The following is a 6,442-nucleotide window of genomic DNA, read 5'->3' on the forward strand; positions in this document are numbered from 1 at the left end:
GAATAACCCTGTGTACAAGAAGTGTTACACCGAAGTTGAAAACGTTCGAAGTGGAACAAGTGCATTAAAATCGCAAATTCATTGCAGAGTCTCGTTATGACATTCAGTTCAAGTTCTCTGATTTATAAGGCTGCTTATAGTTTACACAATAGAACTACCGATTATCTAACTCTTATGGGTTTAATAGATTTGATTTAGCAAACTCAGAAGACTCGTTTTGAAAGTTGAATAGCTTGATGGTGTGCATATTTGCAAATTTTTTTCAGCTACAATTTCTTCCTGCCAATTGCACTCTCTACCCTCAATCGTACAGTTCTTTTACTTTCTATCAAAGTATTTTGAAGATCGTTTTCGTGCTGAAAAATATTCGTAAATTCGTAAAGATATTTCAAAATGGCAATCTGAGCTTCTTCGTTGTCACCTTTGCTTCGAAGTCTGGCAATTTGTGAAACTAAACAATTTGTTGTTGGTGCAAGTGTTGTGAGTGGTGCAATCTCAAGGTCTTAAACCAGCCATGCTTTCTTTTCTCCGAACTTCTGATTTTTGTTTTTTTTCTTCGATTTTTCTCGAGCCGTGAGAAGTTTTCTAGCCTAAATATCTGCTTTCCCCATAGCTATCGCATCTAGAATCCACGGCCTTTACATTTTATCGTTATAACTTACGTATTTATTGGTTTAGTAGTTTATTTTTTATTATTATAGCTGTTCTGGTTGTTCAGTTATAGGATCTCAAACTTCCGCTGAAACATGCGTTCATTAAGTATCGATCATTAGAGTATGTAAAATCCAAATTAAAATTGGATTTAAAATTGACCCGTTTGAAGGAACTTTCAACTCATTACCTCCAAGTCTCAGTTCTCTAATGTGTTCTATGGTAGTCAATTTTCAGTATAAGCGAATATCTGGAAAATGTGCTGCTGTAATGTTGAAATTGAAAAATACAAGAATAGACCAAACTGAAAAGCACCTTCGTCCGAAACTGGATTTTAAAACTTGAATATTTTTCCAATTTTCCAAAACAAAATCCCCAATGAAAGACGTTCTACTGAAGCTTCGAAAACAATAATAATTGCATGTTTTTGCTCACCTGCGGCATTCAAGATGTCATTTGTATTCATACTTTTTAAATGGCAGCTATAAAGCGCAAACCACGTATTGATTAGGTACGCATCGGAAAAAAGACAATGAAGTGGATGGGTCGACGAAGAGTGATTGCGCTCATCGGAAAAATTACAAAAAAGTCTTCTTAGAAAACGTCTCGCGGGACCTTTTACATTTTTATGTGCGTTCTGCGTTGTTTCCACACGTCGACCTATGTCACAGTGGCTCGCAATTAAAGTTCTTCAGCTTCACAGCCATAGTTCATGGAGAAAAAAGGGACAACAGCCTGGCAAATGGCAATCTTTGAGCATTTTTCTCGTTCGAAAAAAGCCGGGGCGAGGAATATGAGAATTATTCGCCATGTTTCAATGCCACGCATTCCGGTATTTGACGACATGGCGATCTGAATGGCAGTCTTGCAATATTTTGCAAGTTGCACGTTTTTTCCGGTTAATTGAGTCACAAATTCAGTACTAAAGAGCTGCAATGAAGCAGAAGACTTCACTTATCAAATCAAATTTTCCGCCTTTAATCACCGAGAAGTTGCTTGCTTCAAATCCTTAAATTACTGAAGCAGCACTACCTACTAATCTAACTGCTTTCTAAATTTTTCATTCAATATAAGGCAAATAGTTCCTTGTCTGATTATCATCTTTCTACTTGGCTTGCATGTATGATTTATTATGAACTGTTAGTGCAAGATATTTTTATTCGCTGATACTGATGATGGACAGCGCATTATGCTAGCTAGAAGTATACTAGTTTTATAGAGGAATTGTTTGACAGGTTTATTCATGAACCTACAGACAGGCGGAAATTGGGAAAAAATAAGAAAATATTTTTATGTTCCCCAAATAAAAAAAATCCGGATGTATTTATTTGTGTTATAAGGAAAAAATATGTATTGTATTAAATACAACCACTTCCAAATAATTTTTAGGGCACGAATCAGACTAGCTTTCTAACACAAATAGCCTGACATTCGAAATTAAACTACACTTAAATTTATAAACTTGGGTTGCTGTGTTTTCCTTCTTTAAAATGCAACTTGCGTCAAATGTTCAGCTTTTAAAGCGAATTTTTGAATGTCTGTATTTATTTGCACGAATCGGGCTTATAAACTGCTTTAATAGATACCCAAACTCGCCCATCAATGATGCTGGCAGGAAATTTTTATTGTACGTTCTCTCAGAATTCTGAATCCCTCAATTGAATGCAGAAAATTGTTAAAAATAACTAGGCAGCTGCAGCGTTATCGGAAAAATAATTGTTTACAATACTGCCTCATTCAAAAGTCCAAATTCTATTTAATGATGAAGTAAACGCTATGAATAGATCAGAGTGCCAAAATTACTCTAGTAGGAAGCAAGAACAGCATCTTAATACAAATATATATTACATAGTTCATCACTTTGTGCTGTGCTCAGAAACGCAATATGGATATTGTTAATTATTTTCAGATTAATAGTTAGATCGCATCCATTATTTTTTTGACATTAAACACTTTAAAGTGATAGTTTCAAAGAAATCTATAAAAAGTATTTATGTCATAAACCAAGATAGAAATTAACACTGTTCTAACGTTTCGCTGCTATCTGGTCAAACTGGTCGAAAATTCAAAAATTCTAATTAACCTGGTTTGGTATTAATTACGTCCAAACCAATACCCTCGACAGATAAATCTTAATCAGAAAGGTTACATATTATTAAAGATTACACAAATATTCGACTGGTTTTCGGTTATCGCTGTTGTGGCCCAACAGCTCTTCCTTTCGGATATTCTTTGGATGAGTTTTTTGTTTCGGAACTTAATTGCTGTTCGTTTTTCGAAGCCATTTTAAACGAATCATGGGAATTGAAGACAACTTAATTCTTGTCTAAAGTATGAATGAAATAACAATATTAAACTTTGGACCTGCCAAATGTGCGAAACTGAATGTGATAATTTTGTTATAGACGACCTCTTCCATTTAGCACTTGTGCACAATTTACAGTAAGCAGGTCTGCAAATATTGTTTCATAGGTAATAAGTTGCAAGTTCGCCTACCAATGGCTGTTAAATTGAAAAAGCAAATATTTAACATTTAGTTCATTTTAGTGTGGATACAGTATGGACAAATAAAATTACATAACTGGTGCTCAATGAAATATTTCAAAGAAATAACTGGACAAACACATGTTGTTTGAACTATAAACGATTTGGTATTTAACATTCTCAAGAAAGCTTTCAAAGGTTTTTTGTGAAACTGTGAAAACACAATGAGTATTGTAACAGAGTTCTGATGTTTGCAAAAGGCTAGTTTCTTTTTCTACTTTTGAGTGCTAATTAGGGTAAACGCAATGATGGTAATTTAGTTGTTTTTTAATAAACTGGCAACCGCAATGTTTATTTTCTATTGTTGCAGTTTTTCCATTTCCAGGATGCCTGTCTAGGACTTTTGTTTCGTTCCAACAATATTTTTATATTTTAATACAACTTTGCGTCATTGTTTATCATTGTTATTATTAAACTTTGTCGGTTCCAACAATACAACAATTATCAAGTGTTAATTGTTCCACTTATTGAACCACAGTACATGTACTGTTGAAAGACAATGCAGATGTGAGTTTCATTATTATAAAAACGGAAAAGAAACCACTAATTATATAATTTTAACACATTCAAAACTTTCCACTGTTCGGTGTTACTTATTCTTGGCATTTAAAGTATCATAAAACCCCCGATGCATAATTTTGTGTCTTAGAACAATCCGAAGATGCTCTCAGAACGGACATTTTCGATTTTTGACTACGATTTTTTAACGTTTCTTTTGCATTATTATACAGGGTGCTGCAAAACTATGCGAAAATATTGCGTTTTAAGCAAATTTGTCTTATTCGAAAGTTAATAGATTCCGAGATACAGAGTGTCAAAGTGTAACTAAAAATTTCGTTTTTACTGAATAGATTTTTAACCAGTTTTGCTAGTACCACAAGAATTTGTGTTTGCGGGTTTTTTAGATCGGCAAATCCAAATTCCCTATTGAGTGGCTTGTAGTTTCTAGAGGGCGCCAGCTGCAATAGTCTGGAGCCATTGAAAACGTCAGAACTTTTTTGGCTTTTAATATATCGCTTTTTTGTTGGAAATATCTGGTTCTCCAATATTTCCGAAACTAAAAGTGTGTACTTGATTCAAGTCGATATCTGTCACCGTTTTCGAGATATTTCACATTGAAACATCTAGTAATTTTTTGAACTACTTCAAATTAGATCCTTAATATTGTCGTAAATTGACTTATATTATTTTAAAGTAGTTCTAAACGTGCCTAAATAAATGCTGTCTAATGTTTGTTAAGTTTTGTTTAATAGAAAATTTGCAAAAAAAAAATATTTTATTTCGACATCCAATTTCAGATAGATTTCCAATTAGTTGAAAAAATCACTATATGTTTCAATATGAAATATCTCGTAAACGGTGAGAGATATTGACTTCAAACAAGTATACATGTTATGTTTCAAAAATATCATAAAATGTGATTTTACCAACCGTATGACGATATTGGAAACGACAAAAAAGTTCTGATGTCTTAGATTGCTCCAGGCTATTGCAGCTAGGGCCCTCTAGAAACTGCAAGCCAACCAATAGGGAATTTGGATTTTCCGATCTAAAAAACACCCAAACAGAAGTTTTTGTGGTTCTAGTAAAACTGGTTAAAAATCTATTTAGAAAAAGCGAAATTTTTATTTACATTTTGACACTGTATCTCGGAATCTACTAACTTTCAGATAAGACAAATTTGCCTGAAACGCAATATTTTTGCCTAACCAATATGTCAGTGAATTTTTGGACATTAGTTGAGGACCACCCTGTATATGCTTATTATTACTTACACAGCTATACATTTTCCTACTAGATTTTAGTTCAATAATGAATTCAAAAGAATTGGAGAAATTAAAAAATGACTTGATGGCTCACTACCACTAATACATTTCGGCTATTTAATTAAACTATTAATTAGTTACACTGTTACACGAAGTATTAGTTACACTGACAGAGTGACTAGTTCTCATTTTCTGCTTTAAAAAATTCAGATGATGCCAAGCAAAACGGAAGATTTAGTCTAAAAGTAAACTTAGAATGTGGACAGTTTAAAAAATTCTTAGTCAAAAAATCAAGGAGTTTGTCAAAATTAAGAGAAGCTTTTTCAGTGGTTTCAAGCGAAATATTTTTGAGTCGCCTCAAAGGTTTAAATTCATTTAAGAGTCATATTGTTGGCATCATTCAGGCTTAGAAATCTATATGCTAATTAGAAGGCTCATAATCAGACTTCGTAAGATTTCAGTGTTGTATGCGCATTTTCATTTAATGATTATTGATGTCTTCCTTATACCAGGGCCTTGACAAGTTTTAGATCCATTTAGTGACCAGTTTAATTCAATATCTTCATAATAAAATAAGTCGTCAACATATTATGGGTTTCTTATGGGTGTAATTAAGACATACCTGCAAGGAAAAATCCAGGCCAGAATACAGCTTGTAGCTAACACCTCCTCGTTAAAGACACACACCTAGATCGCGGCAGACTACATGTCGACGCGAAATCCTTGATTGACTACAAACCGCGTTTCCTATATTAAATTAAGCTGCGAATGGTTGAAAATCACTGCTATTGAGAAATGAATTGAAATGCACAGACACTAAGGCACTGCAAGCAAAAGCGACACCATATTAGACAGATTTGAGTCCGATAGATCTCCAGAAACACTGAAATTCTTTTGATGGCAATTTAACAGCACTCGGGTCGGCTACGAAAATTAGGAAATTGACGCCCACACGGGATTAGTTTTATTACATTTAGTCACTGTTTTACCAAGATATTTTAATTTCTTAATGAGCCCCGTTGCGTTCAAGGCACTGTAGACTATCCGTCGACTTATTCAGCTGCCACTCTAGACAAGTCGGTGTTTTTTTTAGTGCGATATTTATCGGCGAAACGACACAACAGAAAATTTCTTTTCTTCGACACACACTCTCACATATAGACACTCTCGCACGATATTATCTGGTATGGTATGTTCAACGAGCGTTCTCCTTACCAACTGATGGTATTCTTGAAGGTAAAACTTAAGTCGAACAGGTGAGACACGAGAATACCTGTTTTTGCTTTTTCATAATCGGTGAATATTTGCATATGACGGTGGCTATTCGAGATTTTATTGGCTGCACAACGATGGCTGATGGTGACAATCATCAACGCCATTTTGAATTAGCCAAGTTGAAGGAATCCTTCTACTACTTTCCGGAAACCACTCGTAACATTCGGGTGACGTCTGGTTTGACTTTTTTTTGGAAAAATCTTACT

At 34.2% G+C, this 6,442-nt stretch overlaps 1 protein-coding gene across 1 annotated transcript in view; it reads right to left on the reverse strand.

Annotated features, from left to right (window-relative positions):
• LOC109534820 (protein decapentaplegic) overlaps nucleotides 1-6,207 on the reverse strand; it is a 36,932-nt gene extending 30,725 nt beyond the window's left edge. Inside the window, exon 1 of the mRNA XM_048669391.1 lies at nucleotides 5,584-6,207. The gene's annotated coding sequence lies outside the window, so the exon portion shown is untranslated. The remainder of the gene's footprint in view (nucleotides 1-5,583) is intronic.
• Between the last annotated feature and the right edge of the window lie 235 nt (nucleotides 6,208-6,442).

The sequence above is a fragment of the Dendroctonus ponderosae genome, unplaced genomic scaffold (assembly GCF_020466585.1).
Source record: "Dendroctonus ponderosae isolate FM_Combo_2020 unplaced genomic scaffold, Dpon_F_20191213v2 Dpon_F_20191213_1, whole genome shotgun sequence".
Classification (NCBI taxonomy): domain Eukaryota; kingdom Metazoa; phylum Arthropoda; class Insecta; order Coleoptera; family Curculionidae; genus Dendroctonus; species Dendroctonus ponderosae.